Source organism: Amia ocellicauda, chromosome 3, assembly GCF_036373705.1.
Source record: "Amia ocellicauda isolate fAmiCal2 chromosome 3, fAmiCal2.hap1, whole genome shotgun sequence".
Taxonomy (NCBI): Eukaryota; Metazoa; Chordata; class Actinopteri; order Amiiformes; family Amiidae; genus Amia; species Amia ocellicauda.
Window position 1 is genome coordinate 22,274,051 of NC_089852.1, and position 17,811 is coordinate 22,291,861.

Genomic DNA, 17,811 nt, shown 5'->3' on the forward strand with positions numbered 1-17,811 from the left:
TACACACCATGCTTTTCTGGTCCCATTGTTTCAGTTGTATCTTTTAGGCTCTCAATGACTCTTCGCTTCATGCTCTTGATTCTCTGTCCCTGTGCTGAATGAGAAAAAAATTGAGAGGTGGAGAGAGAGAGAGAGAGAGAAGATTCAGAGGGGGGACGGATAATCTACTGAGCAAATAGGATTGTGGTTAGAAATGTACCGTTCACGGGTTCTGACCGGCTAATTACTGATGGAGCTCTTTGGTCTTGATTTGCATCTGAAATTAAACTCAAAACCAGTTGGTTCAGGGGTAGGGAGGGACTTACTCTCATGTTCAATTAAATAACAGGACTCCGTGAAGAGATCTGGCTTCATCCATAGGACTGAAATGCAGCACTGAGCTCAGTAATATGGGTACCCTATTTCTTTATTAAAACACCTTCCCCTGGGAACGTCCAGTTTAAATGTTAATACATGGTGGTTAAGCATGTGTTGAATTTGTTGGAAGGGTCCTGTTTTGGGGAAGACAGCAGATTATTTTAATACACCTCACCTAGCAGGGCTACAAAGAGAAGGATTTCTGGTGGAAGGGGAAAGAAATTAACATCAATCAGTTCATCTCACCACCAATTTCTGTTCTGCTCAGCAACCAGTATTACATGCCAGCGGAGGGTCCCAAAGCAAATGAAAAATTAAGAGTAATCAGCTTAACATCAAGGTAAACCTGTCTGCAGGACAGCATGCTGCAGTGGTAAGCAGGTCAGCCCCTTTCAAGAGGACAACCACAATGTGCGATGTTTGAGTCAGCTAGATGACGTGGGTTGATGACAAAACACAAATGACCACAATTGACTGGGTTTTGACACCTGAAAATGTACAAGAGGATGTAGTTTGCATTTGCAAAATTCTTCTTAAACGTGCTCAGTGACAACATGACTGTGCAGTTTGTCTCATAAACCTGCCAATGCCTGTAAAACTAAAAACAAAGGCGTTTTAAAGTATATATTTTGTAGAAGATTCTGTAACATACCTTCTGTTTTCCTTCTCGCTTAAAATGGTTTAAATGAAACCACATAGGTCTATATGCTTTTCTTAAGCTACAAAATGGATCAAACTGAATTCAAACAGTTGGTCTTACTCCTGAGTAAATAATTTACCAAATTTGGGAAAACAGGCCCAATATGTGACATATTCATAAAACATTAACATAAAGTGGAGTTTTCCACTGCTTTCTTGAAAGATTAAGAATAAACACCTAATGTTATTATCAGCCTATGTCCTGTGTTCTAGATTTCAGAGCTTTTCAACCAAGCAAATAATACCCATGCAGCATTGCATCTCAGCACTGTAGTGTTGCAAAGAACAAGGAGACACGTTCTGATTTCCCGAAGCTCACGCCCATAACCCCGCACTTCATTACCCTGCTCCGTTTACCTCAATGACTGTAGAAAAGTAATACTTAATTCTCTCCTACTTCTTCTTCTCAAGGTTAAAACAAGATTTATGACAAAGACAAGGACTATAGTGTGCTTACATGAACCATCAGGGATTTCTTTCTTTCTTTCTTTGTCTCGTCAGTTATTGTTCATCTCAAGGCTGCACATTCAGCTGAGGAAAAAGAACGCAATCTCTCAAGCTGGCTCTTTCTCTTTTTTGGTGGGCTGCTTTCATGATGAGAACCTGTAAACAAAACATAGCCTCATAGAAAAAAACACGAGAGAGAGAGCTAGAAAGAGTGAGAGAGTGAGAGAGAGAGAAGTAAAAAGCATGTCATAATATAGTGCTCAACAGCTGGCTTTCTGGCTGTGAGTGCAGAGAGTGTCCCACTTCAAACAGGTCTTCTTTTAAGATTAATTCGTAGACCATTCAATTCCCCACCCTCACTTGTGCCGGGTTTATAGTCACTGCAACATATTACAGATCCATGTTTTAGTTTAAGTCTGCCCTGGCTCTAGCATTTTTTTTTTTAACTGCTTTTCCCATTGCTGAGCTTTACCCAAGAGTTATATCACCTGTACTATACCGGACTGGAGGAGGATGTGAACTACCCTCTGAACTCACAGCTTGACTTGGTGTTTTCATTTCTACTGTGCTGATATGATCAGATAAGTGTTCAGTTAGCATGAGATAATGCTCAGCTTAGGCAGTCTCGGTCTGGACCCATTGGGATGCTTGATGCTTTGAAGGAAGTCAACCCCAGGCCATTCCCTCCTTAGCCTATGGGACCGACACTGTGGCAATACCCTTTGAATCCCTGGGCAGATCAGTAGATCAGGTCAATCATTTGTCATCCATTAAAACAAAACTGAAAAACTGTGGGTGTGGAATGCACTCTAGCATATGAAATCCAAAATCTCTGCACAAATACAAACTTTCCATTGGTTATGCAGTCTTTTCACTATAGCACAGCATTGTTTATAAATCAACTGAGCATACATTGAGAGGACAGACATTTGGGGCTGCAGAGCTCATCTCCTTGTTGACAGGTGTGTGTTTTATTTTAATGGATTAATTAATTAATTGATTGTTAGCAGACATTCTCCCCTGACTTTGACATAGAGTAAAATTAAACCAAAGTTCCACATTCAGGGGTAGTTTAGGTGGATGTGTAGCAATGGTAACATTGCGTAGCAATCTCGAGCCTCGCTAATGCGGTAAGATCACTACAATATATGAAGAATGTTTATCATTGTCTTTACCACTTTACCACAAAAATCTTAACTTATGGTAAATATAATGACAATAATTTGCTTTTTATTATGAGTATGGGAATTATTGTATTACATAGTATTGCAGAGATAATTCACCTGTCAATTGTGTGTACTATGGTAAGTATTTTGTATGGGATTGATGTTTTCAGAGTGTGGTCTTAAAATGCAATGAACTGTGCTAATTTGAAACATCATAACTGGTGGTAAGTGCCATAAAACTGTATTGCAACAAACAGGTTATTACCAAAGTACTTTACAATTTACCTATTATTCCTGATAGTGTTAAACTAAAGCTTATTATAGTGTTTTTTAGATTAAAAGAAACACTATGATAAGGCTGTGGAACAGGCCACAAAACTGGGATATTTGATCACATTAATTACCAAAGTACCATTTTACACCTGGCTCCCCATAAGAAAGACATGGCAAACCAAAGATAAAATGCTGCACTTGTTTCAAACACAAAGGGGAATTTGCAGGTGCCAGATTAACCTTGAAAGCACAGATGCCAACCGAGAACTGGCAGGCTGGTCATTGGACCCTACTGAATCTGCTGACGATTTGTATTTATTTAAAAAAACATCCCCCAAATGTGCTGAACTTGCTAATGAACTATGGCTACAGCACCAACCTTTTGCAATATCTCCATCCTTTCTAAATTGCATTGTAATTTATTGAGCTGTGCATTTGTGCTGTAATGAACTGAACTTTACAAGAGGTTGTAAAACAAGGTGCTGATTAAAACACTCAATATCAATGTAGGAACCTTATTCAACTCATATTAATGTTTAAACAATCAGAAGCAGAGAACCTTCTATTACAGCCTCACATGGAGTTTATAATCGTTCATTGAAAAACTTTAGTCACAAAGGACTTTGTTCAAACAGAAAACTTCAAACAGTATACACAAATCAATCAATCAATCAATCCATTTTTATTTGTATAGCGCCCTTCACAGGGTAGCCAGAGAGTGCTTTACAGACTGGTAAACATACAACAAACAAACAGCAAAATAAAATACATAAATACAATAAAATAAAATATAGACCTGTAAACATTTTACATGATCTAGAATAAAGTGAGTGAACATTTAAGTAAATAAACCATTTAGGCACGGAGGAGAGAAAAACAAAAATCTCCTATGGATGGCATGTAGGAGAAAATGAATCTCTGGGGGTCCACGGCTTAGGGCCTAGGCCTAATGTTTGCCTCCCCTCCAGGCAGTATAGTATAGTACCCTCACACCATGCCTCAGTTTCAGTGTGCTAGTATCTCTCTTTTACCTCATTTGCTGTATGTTGCTGCTTGAGCCCAAAACCACACAAATATTAACAGTGTTGCTTTGTGTGTGTGTGTGTGTGTGTGTGTGTGTGTGTGTGTACGTGGGTGGTCTTGGACATAACTCGGCCTTGGCTTTCATGTTCATGTTGAACACAGTTGAGTTTTAATGATGGCACTGTAAAAAATAATGGTATTAACAATAATAAGCAATAAATCCCTCACAATCAAAAAGCACAACACAAATGAACAACACTTCCTGTTCTATAATTTATTGGTAAATTTGTTTATTTGCAGATGGATTAATTGGTTTAATCTAAGGGATGACTTTCCCATTAACACAGGGCAGCAGGAAACCAAGAACAACAATCACCATCAAGAACCTAAGAAATCATCAAGTGGAGTACAAATTATAACTGAAGAACCTTATGACCAACAAGAAGACCTAAATGCATCACAGTTATGTAATACGATATTAAGTGACACTATGGAAATTGCAAGAGAAGTTGGATGAACTTTACATGATCAAAATATCTCTCAAGAAACAAGAGAACTTATGAATAAGATAAATAAAATAAAGTCAAGACACAAAATCAAATGGTAATTACATTGAGCTGTGCAAAATCGGAAGGAAATGTATTACTGAAAATGTAAAAAAGTTTAACAACAACCTAATTAAATAAACCATTGAAAACTATGGAAACATCAAAAATGCAAAACAACACCTCCGAACAGGAAATAATAAAATCATTGCCCTGAAAAATGAAGATGGCACAACAATCAAAAAGAAAAATGTGATTATCAGAAAGGTAGTGCACAAAGGAGTACACAGAAACACACTTGACACCAACTCAGAGTCTGAACAATATACAATATACTTAAAGAGGCAAAATCGTGTAGGTGCCCTGGGTAGGAATAGAAGCCGTTTTGTAGATTACTGATTTCAATAGTCTCGGCAAGTACATAATCCAAGTAGATGTTCAATCAGACAGTAGATCCAAGATCCCACAGGTCCAAGTTCATGATTTAAAGACAAGGACATGATAGGCTGTTCAGCAATATGTTTAGATAAGGGTCACCATTGTTGAGACTGCAGTCCGAGTTCAAAGGGATGTGTGCTCATGCTCTTGAACGTTTTTACTACACTCTCCTATAGCAGGCGCGCTCCTTATGTAAGTAAAGCCCAGACATAAACAGATTGGAAATGGAAGATGTGCAACGGGTTCCTAAGACATTCATCTGGCCATATCAGACATCTGGGATTAAACTTTGGAGGTGGTTGAGAAGAAGCAGCTGGCTTAAAGTGGTTCTTTGCTTTGCTTAGTGTGCTGCTGGTGATTCTCTCTCAACTTTTTGAGATCATTTTAAGCCTCGGAGAATATCCCAAGCAAAACATGTTGTGGGAAAGGTTTTGTAGACCTCCAGATCGGGGATCGCATTTCCATATTTTATGCAAGTTTACCCTGGTCAATTTCCCACAGGGATTTGGCACCTTTTAGATAGTTAACATGTGGTTTTACTTTGCTTGTATATTAGTCTTCCTACACTAGGTTCAACATGCCTTCACTGTGCTGTACTATACTGGGGACGTGGGGAAGCGCCACTCAGTGGTCGTAACTCGATCCAGGCATTCACAGTAAGACGTCATGGGGTCAGGTTGAAAACTTGACTCTTATTCCAAAGAAAAAAGAAAACAATAATGCAAGAAAAGCAATTGTGTCTAAGTAACAAAGTAGATATTTTGGAAAAAACTAATTTGCAATGTGACCTTCTTCGCCCCAGCAATGGTGTGCAATATAATGTTCACTTAGCATTCAAGTCTGGGCCAGAGAAAATACAAATTTCCTGGCCTCCATGATAGCGCTATTCCCTGAAATGCAGTGCAAATGTTTTTTAATAAAAATATTTCCTCTTTGTAAATAATACTAATGCAATTTTGTCAAAATACACATGGTCTTAAATCCTTGTTCAGAGCTGGAAAACTTCTGTGACCTCACAAGAATCACCTTGGTAATATTCAGGCCTAAACCTTTTAACTTTAACCATTGCAAAGTTTCTTGTTGGCCCCTTAAATGATTCTTAAACAAATGCCACTGCAAAGCTCCTGTGTTCTGAACCCCAGTTTCAAACATATATATATATATGAAACAGATTATCCTCTAATGGAAAACCATTCAAGGAAAGATTGATAGCAGCTCCCGTCTAACAGTCCACACACAGTGCATCGCAGTTTGTTGCATATGGGGCTGCGTAGCTGCAGACCAGTCAGGGTGCCCATGCTGACCCCTGTCCACTGCTGAAAGCACCTACAATGGGCACGTGAGCATCAGAACTGGACCACGGAGCAATGGAAGAAGGTGGCCTGGTCTGAGTTCAAGGTGTTGTCTTGGCCTCCAAATTTCCCAGATCTCAATCCAATCGAGAATGTGGGATGTGCTGGACAAACAAGTTCGATCCATGGAGGCCCCACCACGCAACTTACAGGACTTAAAGGATCTGCTGCTAACGTCTTGGTGCCAGATACCACAGCACACCTTCAGAGGTCTAGTGGAGTCCATGCCTCGATGGGTCAGGGCTGTTTTGGCTCAAAAGGGGGACCTACACAATATTAGACAGGTGGTCATAATGTTATGGCTGATTGGTGTATATATATTGTAACACGGCTGGGGGTTGGGGCGTGTTGACACGGGGTCAAGGTTAGCGTACAGGGAGACAGACAAAGCAGGAAGCCACAGAGGGGTTGAAAACAGAGTGTTCCATTGTTTTATTAATGGCAGTTGGCTTGCGAGACGGGGTCTTGTAAAGCATAAAAAGAAAAAAAACATTAACAAAAGAAACCTATACTCCATGCTCGGGTCTAGCTAACCTCTTGCTGGGCGTCCGCCTTAACTAGCTCCGGACTTCTGAGAGGCTTAACGGTTTGGGAAAACAAAACAAACAAAGCAAATCAAATAGGAAGTAGGAAGGCTCTTGGTCTTTGGGCCATGGTGGGGTCATTACTTCTAGTTGTCCAGTCCAGTTCTGTCCAGTCCAGGGTCAAGATCAGCAAAGTCGGGTCCTTATTTCCAACTCTCTCTTTTCCTCCCTGTCGTACATCCCCTTCAAACAAAGGAAACCCATCCCCTTATGTAGGAAGGTGAGTCAGGTTAATGAGCACCAGGTGTGGTGGACTCCAATCACCTGCACCTGCTGTGGGGCTGGGATCTTCTCCAGGTAGGCACCCAGTACCTCAAACTGCCAGTAGATGGTGCCATTTCCACCTAAAGTACACCCCATCCAAGATCATTCCCCTTACAGCCTTATAATATATATATATATATATATATATATATATATATATATATATATATATATATATATATATATATATATATAAGAGAGAGAGAGAGAGAGAGAGAGAGAGAGAGAGAGAGAGATAGCGATAGATAGAGAGAATGAAAAATAACAGGCTTTGCTTTAGTAGGATCACTCCCAGATGACATTCACAAACTCTGTCTTGAGCACATACTGCACAGTGCAGTGTCCGAATGCTTAGTGATACCAGGAATCTGGCCAAAAAAAACCTGCTCAGAGTTAAAATGTTCTCCACAATATGGCAGTTCTGTCATCGAGACCAATTGCTGTTGACTGGAAGACCCTTGCCTGTCTCCCTGCAGGACCCAGCTTAGAGAACAGTGCTAAGTCTTAATTAATGCTTTAATTTCCCCATGGCAACAGGCAAAGGCAACAGATAAAATGGTCCGCCGAAATACATTTTTATGCCTCACTAGCTGCCTCGATGGTCTTCGGCTCTGGGGAACTGAGGCTTTGTCTTCACTCAGGTAGTCGGGAGCCTCTCTCATGAGCTCCACTGCTGATAAGGAGTCAGAGAGGAAAAGGTCCCCCATTCTCATACTGCAAGGCTGATCTTCTGGTAGCCAGTCACTCACAACAGGCCCATTTCTGGGCACAGCTGAATTGTACTGACATCGTATTTCAATGCAAGGAATACGTGTGAACCAACAGCCCAGTCAAATTGTCAAACACAATTAGCCGGCGCACGGATCGGTCAACAGTGCTTTAACCCTCTGTCTAAGAGCAACAGATTTTTTTAAATGCCATGTTTTTATGTTATGTGTTATCTTAGATTGTACCTCATTCCAGTCACTGGCTACAGCAAACTGGAAATGACTTATGACCAAAAGCAGTAGCTTACCCTGGGAGGCAGCAACTTAATATGTTTTCTTGATGTAAGGAGAAACTGAAGACAATAATAAATTAGGTAAATAATTGGAGTGTTTCCTCAACCAAGGTTTTTCAGATTAACATAAAGCAGAGTATACAGGCCATCAGTCTTACAGATGAGAATACAAATCACATCTCTGAGTATGAAAGGGAGCCCCTGTGATACCTCTGATGGCAGACTGGTTAAGAGTACTCATGTCTGTAACAGGCCCAGTGCAGCGCTGTTCCTCTCCATTAAAACCCAGTGCACACCTTCCTGCAGAAGGCCTCTTGCTGTTCTTGTGTTGAAATTGGGATTTCTTATCTGAATGGAACAGACGTGCACTCCCTGCCAGACAGAGATGGGCTCCCATCCTCATAAATATGACCTCTGTAGCCCTCGCTCTGCAACAACCTCGCAAAAACATCAAGCACTATCATTTCTGGATGCACTGCCACAGCCCCCCTAGCAGCAGAGCAATCAACCCCTTTAGAGTTCAATTTCAGACTCTTCTTGCCCCTTGTTGCTCACTATCTGCTGCATTAGTTTTCCCATGGTTGGAGCGTGGAGTGTGTTATTAAATACATTGAATGCACTTCAAAATGAATCCGTAGCTGGTTTCCATCTATTTTAAATGACGCAGAGATAGGAAACACTGAAGCGATTTTGGAATGTGTGCCCTCAACACCTGTTCGGCTAGCTCCCTGGGAAATGATTGCATTCCATTTCAGCTTGGACCCTGCAGGGCTGTATTTAGGTACCTGAACATCATCAGGTACTTTAAGACTTGGGGAAAGTGTAAAATTGGTTTCAAGAAGGCTAATAAGTTAAACTTGAACCAGAGGATCCTGAGGCCTTTCAGGATAGGAACAGTGCACAGCTAGATCACACTGCAGAGCTAAAGACCAGAGGCTCTGACTGGCTGCATTTGAAAAAGGAAGTGTTCTCTTTCTTTAACTATCAGATCAATGTACAGCTTATTGTTCCACTGAGTTTTAAACCAATATTATATATATACACACACACACACACACACACACAATAAAATACTACTAGAAATATCATCATCATTAGTCTTTAATGATCCACTGCTAAGGTCTCCCCATGTTGTTTGAACTTCAATGAGTCTCTTTTCCAGGTCATGCCAGCAAAGTTTCTTATGTAATCTTTTCATCTGTTATGTCGTCATCTTCAAGGTCTTTTTTCATCTCCTGGGAGCCAATCAACAGCTTCCTTTGTCCATCTTTGGGCTGCTTTTCTTGCAAAGGGTCCACCCCATTGCCATTTTAATATTTTCACTCTTTCAATGATGCCACACACTTTTGTTTGTTTTGTTCTTATACATGTTTGTTTGTTTTTCGCTCTCTTCCTGTTATTCCAAGCCTACCTCTTTCCATGCTTCTTTGTGTCGTTTTGCAATTTCTGTCACATACACACACTACAGGTTTAAGAGAGAGAGAGAGTAGACAATGAGAAGAAATGGCTTTCAGAAAAACTGAAAAAAAAAATCCCTTGTTTGAAAAGCTGCAGATGGCATATTTTTGAGAAGCAAACTGTTATCTTAGGAGAACAATGATAATAACTCAGCCGTCCTTTAGAGTGTCGGCCTCATCCACTTCAAATCCATTCGCTTCTTTGTCATTGCCAGCCTGCCGCTCCATCATTTAACTGTATTCACAGGCCACTTTCAGCTTCCAGCTGTAATGGAACTCCTTCAAGTGTGTCGAAAGCCTAATAACCCCCAGAGGAAGAGACAGTGACAGATTCCACGCACTGTCGGAGGCACCAGCAAAGATGGAGTAGGTCTGAAGCAAGCAGCTGCAGCAAAAACCTCCTCTTTTTGCATTTTATTGCAGGGCCTCATTCACATACCGCCCGAGTTTTGGGGTGTGACAAAGTAGCCCAATGTCTGTCTTGCTTACTCTGAGCAGTCACCCCAGGCCACCTGCTGAGTTAGTCCAGTCTAGCCATCTTCAATGCAGAAAGGATCAGTGTGTGTGTGTGTGTGTGTGTGTGTGTGTGTGTGTAGATACACCGATCAGCCATAACATTATGACCACCTGCCTAATATTGTGTAGGTCCCCCTTTTGCCGCCAAAACAGCCCTGACCCGTCGAGGCATGGACTCCACTAGACCTCTGAAGGTGTGCTGTGGTATCTGGCACCAAAACGTTAGCAGCAGATCCTTTAAGTCCTGTAAGTTGCGAGGTGGGGCCTCCATGGATCGGACGTGTTTGTCCAGCACATCCCACAGATGCTCGATTGGACTGAGATCTGGGGAATTTGGAGAAAAAATAAACACCTTGAACTCGTGATTCATCAGACCTGGCCACCTTCCTCCATTGCTCCGTGGTCCAGTTCTGATGCTCACGTGCCCATTGTAGGCGCTTTCGGCAGTGGACAGGGGTCAGCATGAGCACCCTGACTGGTCTATAGCTACGCAGCCCCATACGCAACAAACTGCGATGCACTGTGTGTTCTGACACCCTTCTATCAGAACCAGCATTCACTTTTTCAGCAATTCGAGCTACAGTAGCTCGTCTGTTGGATCGGACCACATGGGTCAGCCTTCGCCCCCCACGTGCATCAATGAGCCTTGGCCGCCCATGACCCTGTTGCAGGTTCACCGCTTTTCCTTCCTTGTACCACTTTTGATAGGTACTGACCACTGCAGACCAGGAACACCCCCACAAGAGCTGCAGTTTTGGAGATGCTCTGACCCAGTCGTCTAGCCATCACAATTTGGCCCTTGTCAAAGTCACTCAGATCCTTACGCTTGCCCATTTTTCCTGCTTCTAACACATCAACTTTGAGGACAAAATGTTCACTTGCTGCCTAATATATCCCACCCACTGACAGGTGCCATGATAATGAGATTATGTATATGTATATACACTCACCTAAAGGATTATTAGGAACACCTGTTCAATTTCTCATTAATGCAATTATCTAACCAACCAATCACATGGCAGTTGCTTCAATGCATTTAGGGGTGTGGTCCTGGTCAAGACAATCTCCTGAACTCCAAACTGAATGTCTGAATGGGAAAGAAAGGTGATTTAAGCAATTTTGAGCGTGGCATGGTTGTTGGTGCCAGACGGGCCGGTCTGAGTATTTCACAATCTGCTCAGTTACTGGGATTTTCACGCACAACCATTTCTAGGGTTTACAAAGAATGGTGTGAAAAGGGAAAAACTTCCAGTATGCGGCAGTCCTGTGGGCGAAAATGCCTTGTTGATGCTAGAGGTCAGAGGAGAATGGGCCGACTGATTCAAGCTGATAGAAGAGCAACTTTGACTGAAATAACCACTCGTTACAACCGAGGTATGCAGAAAAGCATTTTTGAAGCCACAACACGTACAACCTTGAGGCGGATGGGCTAAAACAGCAGAAGATCCCACCGGGTACCACTCATCTCCACTACAAATAGGAAAAAGAGGCTACAATTTGCACAAGCTCACCAAAATTGGACAGTTGAAGACTGGAAAAATGTTGCCTGGTCTGATGAGTCTCGATTTCTGTTGAGACATTCAGATGGTAGAGTCAGAATTTGGCGTAAACAGAATGAGAACATGGATCCATCATGCCTTGTTACCACTGTGCAGGCTGGTGGTGGTGGTGTAATGGTGTGGGGGATGTTTTCTTGGCACACTTTAGGCCCCTTAGTGCCAATTGGGCATCGTTTAAATGCCACGGCCTACCTGAGCATTGTTTCTGACCATGTCCATCCCTTTATGACCACCATGTACCCATCCTCTGATGGCTACTTCCAGCAGGATAATGCACCATGTCACAAAGGTCACATCATTTCAAATTGGTTTCTTGAACATGACAATGAGTTCACTGTACTAAACTGGCCCCCACAGTCACCAGATCTCAACCCAATAGAGCATCTTTGGGATGTGGTGGAACGGGAGCTTCGTGCCCTGGATGTGCATCCCACAAATCTCCATCAACTGCTAGATGCTATCCTATCAATATGGGCCAACATTTCTAAAGAATGCTTTCAGCACCTTGTTGAATCAATGCCACGTAGAATTAAGGCAGTTCTGAAGGCGAAAGTGGGTCAATCACAGTATTAGTATGGTGTTCCTAATAATCCTTTAGGTGAGTGTATATATATATATATATGTATATATATACATACAGTGGGGGAAAAAAGTATTTGATCCCCTGCTGATTTTGTACGTTTGCCCACTGACAAAGAAATGATCAGTCTATAATTTTAATGGTAGGTGTATTTTAACAGTGAGAGACAGAATAACAACAAAAAAATCCAGAAAAATGCATTTCAAAAAAGTTATAAATTGATTTGCATGTTAATGAGGGAAATAAGTATTTGACCCTTTCGACTTAGTACTTGGTGGCAAAACCCTTGTTGGCAATCACAGAGGTCAGACGTTTCTTGTAGTTGGCCACCAGGTTTGCACACATCTCAGGAGGGATTTTGTCCCACTCCTCTTTGCAGATCCTCTCCAAGTCATTAAGGTTTCGAGGCTGACGTTTGGCAACTCGAACCTTCAGCTCCCTCCACAGATTTTCTATGGGATTAAGGTCTGGAGACTGGCTAGGCCACTCCAGGACCTTAATGTGCTTCTTCTTGAGCCTCTCCTTTGTTGCCTTGGCTGTGTGTTTTGGGTCATTGTCATGCTGGAATACCCATCCACGACCCATTTTCAATGCCCTGGCTGAGGGAAGGAGGTTCTCACCCAAGATTTGATGGTACATGGCCCCATCCATCATCCCTTTGATGTGGTGCAGTTGTCCTGTCCCCTTAGCAGAAAAACACCCCCAAAGCATAATGTTTCTACCTCCATGTTTGACGGTGGGGATGGTGTTCTTGGGGTCATAGGCAGCATTCCTCCTCCTCCAAACACGACGAGTTGAGTTGATGCCAAAGAGCTCGATTTTGGTCTCATCTGACCACAACACTTTCATCCAGTTCTCCTCTGAATCATTCAGATGTTCATTGGCAAACTTCAGACGGGCCTGTACATGTGCTTTCTTGAGCAGGGGGACCTTGCGGACGCTGCAGGATTTCAGTCCTTCACGGCGTAGTGTGTTACCAATTGTTTTCTTGGTGACTATGGTCCCAGCTGCCTTGAGATCATTAACAAGATCCTCCTGTGTTGTTCTGGGCTGATTCCTCACCATTCTCATGATCATTGAAACTCCACGAGGTGAGATCTTGCATGGAGCCCCAGACCGAGGGAGACTGACAGTTATTTTGTGTTTCTTCCATTTGCGAATAATCGCACCAACTGTTGTCACCTTTTCACCAAGCTGCATGGCGATGGTCTTGTAGCCCATTCCAGCCTTGTGTAGGTCTACAATCTTGTCCCTGACATCCTTGGACAGCTCTTTGGTCTTGGCCATGGTGGAGAGTTTGGAATCTGATTGATTGATTGCTTCTGTGGACAGGTGTCTTTTATACAGGTAACGAGCTGAGATTAGGAGCACTCCCTTTAAGAGAGTGCTCCTAATCTCAGCTCGTTACCTGTATAAAAGACACCTGGGAGCCAGAAATCTTGCTGATTGATAGGGGATCAAATACTTATTTCCCTCATTAACATGCAAATCAATGTATAACTTTTTTGAAATGTGTTTTTCTGGATTATAGACTGATCATTTATTTGTCAGTGGGCAAACGTACAAAATCAGCAGGGGATCAAATACTTTTTTCCCCTCACTGTATACAAACAGAGAGACAGAGAGAGATTTTATAGAAAAAAAGGCAAAAACTAAACTACTTCATGACTGCAGCTCACTGGTTCAACCAACTGGTGGATTTCATAATCTGGAGTCCAATAATCTTGAACAAAACTAAAACCAAGGATCCTACCAGCCTGAGTGGACAGTTTATAGTCCGAGTCTGAATTTTTTGGTGTCACATAACAAACCCATGAGCCTACTATGGTGCTGCAATTCCCTGTATATGTACACCAGGGGTTAAATTGACATTATCACTCAAGTGTACATTTATCACTTGACACAAGTTCAACAACCCTGGGGGAATCCCATTTTAACCATAACACTTTCTACATGTTTATTTAATGGGGGGTGGGGAGTGACACCCCGACCCCCTGAACCCCTGACCCCCAACACTGTTCCAAGGCAAGCACTGAAAAACAAGATGCCTCTGATTGCTGCAACCCTTTACTATGGCTTGAGCTTATTTAAGCACACGGTTCATGTCCCCTTCAACACATGACTGTAAATTAGGACAGTCTACATGAGATAAACATGGATGTTTGAGTCCATAGTATACAGCTCTGGAAAAAATTAACAGACCACTCCAAGTTCAGAAATCAATGTTAAGTGGTCAATTTTTTCCATAGCTGTATGTTACCCTTTTATAACAGTTTTAAATTAAAGCTTCTGAAAAGGAGAAAACAAAAAGTTAATACAATGATATTTAATATGCTGGGCTATACAGATATGGTTCATCAAGGTCTAAATTGAATTGTAGTAAAACCGAAGTAGTAGTAGCAATTGAAACATAAAGCACAGCATTGCATTTCCTTTAGGGGTGGATAAAAGTTGATAAAATGTAGCCCTAAGTATTATGGTGCTGTTAGGAGGAGGTGAAATGAAAAGATCTCCTAATGTTCTATTATACCGAAGAGCCACACTGTCCCAGTCAAACACACACAAGAATACACACAAGAATACACACTCCCTCTACTTTGGCGATTCCACTGCAGCTGTTGGCTGGAGAGGAGTGGACACTTTATTCAGGGTTTTTTGTTTAGATTTATTGTTCCATTAATGTGATGTGCTCTTTGTCTTTTTCAGATTGATATAGTTTTTTTTTCTTTTCAAAAGAAGTAGGGGAGGAAAAAAAGACCTGTCATTTGTAATGAATCCTCTGTCTCTTAATCCTCTGGCAGCAAATCATCTTCCTGGAGGGAATAACCGAGTATTAACCCTGCATTGACCTCCATGGCTGAAGACACAGTAATGGGTAAACAGTGAAGCAATAGACCCAAACAGGTAGCATCTTACTAGGCAATAGATAGGAGTAAGCATTAAAAATAAACACCTACACTACCGGTCAAAAGTTTTAGAACAACCCCATTTGTCCAGTTTTTAAGTCCAGGGAATAACCTGAAATGGTACAAAGGTAAGTGGTAAACTGCCAGAGGTTAAAAAAAAGTGTAGGTTACCAAAAACTGAAAAATAATGTACATTTCAGAGTTATATTCTGTGTTACTACACCCTCTTAAGCATTATTTGTCAGTGTTACGCACAGCTCCTGTGCATAGACGTTACACTGTATTCCTACTACGCCGCACATAGTGTGAAAACGTATTCTCTTGGCACCAGCATGTTTCATTCTCATTCTGCTCGGGGAGGTCTCATTCGGACAGTCAAAGATCACTCAGTTTCGATCGTATTTCTTTGCAAATTGGCTTGTTTTAATCCAGTATATATTATTTGATGTTCTATCAAACACAGAGAAGTTCAGATCCAATTATGTAAAATCATTGTATATTAGTACACATTAGTTTTCCATCTTGACATTTTGAGCTCTCTACGGGTGTGTGTTGCTTCTACCAAAATGTAGATGGTCTTGTTTTGATCAGTAGACTGGTTCCAGAATATGTCATAATTATCATTTTTTAAGAGTTAGTACCGGTTAATTGGAAGCAGGACTTCACATTAGCACCCACCCACCCACCAAATGCAAGTAGAATTCGGCTGTGGCGTGTAACGCAGTCATTCTTACTAGCCACTTTGGCGGGTGGCATTCTATATATCTCTATATCTTTTTTTAATTGTAGTCTTCTCAAAAGACATCTGAAATAATAAACTCATTGCAATGTGAGTGACATTACAAGCTACGACACTACAACTGCCATGAGCACTACCTGCATACAGTGTTTGATTCTGATCCATTTGTGTTAGGCCTATTGCCTTGAGCTTGCACACCAGTGACCAACAGTGTGAACAAGATAGGCTACGATGTGGTGGCACAGGTGTAAGAAAACCCGGAGAACAGACAACAACACACAAGAGAAAAACTGATGATGAATCCAAAGAAAAATAAAAGACTGTTCAACAAAAAGTGGAGGTCCGGTCGAGAATGGGTGGTGTATGATCCAGTCAAGAAAATCATGTACTGCACCGATTGTACGACGTACGGCAGTGAAAAGGTGAAGGGGGTCTCTTTTGTGGTTGGGACAAGCAATTTAAAAGTTGAAACCAAAAAGGACCATGAAAGTTCCGTCGGTCATATCAAAAGCACTGCGACTAAACGGGACGAAGTAGCCCCAAGGTGTCTCAAGAAAGATTAATAAATAAATAAATAAATAAATAAGCTATTATGTAGGAAACATATAATAAGGACTAGATTTAAAAACACTGCAGAGTACTTGTTGAAGGCCCATTACCCCTGCATACAGCTGCGAAACACTATCACATGAGCATGGCAGTAAAATAATCATCATAAAAAAAAAACATAGCACTCATCCTTTTACCTACTGCTGCATTCCGCCAATGTTTTCCCAGAACATGAACTTTTATATTATCTAATCTCACAGAGCCAGAACTGAAAAATGACATTGTAAATACTGTCAAAGATAGCAGCTACCTCTTCAACTTACATACATAACTTCTATTCAGACATGTGACTTTCCACAGGTCAAAATAACAATTAAATAAATTAAGCCTAGATTTTGTCTCACAGAAAGGGCTGATCTGTACTACAGCATAATTAGTGATCGATAGCCACCTGTGTCAGTACTGCACCATGATGGGTACCTTTTCAACCATATCAGATGCTGCAGCAGTTAATCAATATGCCCATAATGGATAAATACATCCTGACTGTGGAAAAACACACAAAGGCTTATGCATCTACATCTGCTAGAGGATGAGTTTGATGAGAAGAGAGGGTGGGGAGGGGATTGTTAATCAATGGCAAGGTCAAGAACATAAATGGCTTCTAATATTGCAGTTTTACAGCAACTGGGATAAGATCAGGTAAAGTATAAAAGGGGAACAACAACAAAAAAAGCAAATCTATAGAGATGGATACATACTCTATTATGATGGTAGGAATGAATTGGATGAATTGTGAGAAGCACCGCAGATGGAGACCGATAGGAGGATCAGTGGAAGGCCTGTATCCAGGAGAGATCCCAGTTTCTAGACTACAGGTTGACGATGGATGGGTATCTGAGTTGTACACTGTAGGTCTCATTCTTAAAGGGACTGATGCGGGACAGTGCTCTGTCTGAATGCCAAATATATTATATTCGCACCATTGTTGCAGCAAGATTGCGTAACCCATGTATGAATTTAAGCTTAGTGTATTCCCCCGGAGTGGCCAGCTGCAGTAGCACTTTGTAGCTGATTTTTAGAAAAATATTTTCATTCAAGGCCATAGAGAGAACAGAAGACAAAGGAGACGTGTGATAAAGTTTGGGGTACCTCATTGACGTCATCTAGTTGCCCAGCAACCAAAGGGAGTCCTCTTGTATATGATAGCACGTTCTTTAGAAAAACTTCAGATGTGTCTTGCTGCTGACCATCTCTGGAGCGCTTCGTTGCAACTGAATAAACTATTTTGGTTTTATTTCAGTTAAATCGGGTCCTGAGTATTCCTAGTCCGCCTATTTATTGAGGGAGTAAAATT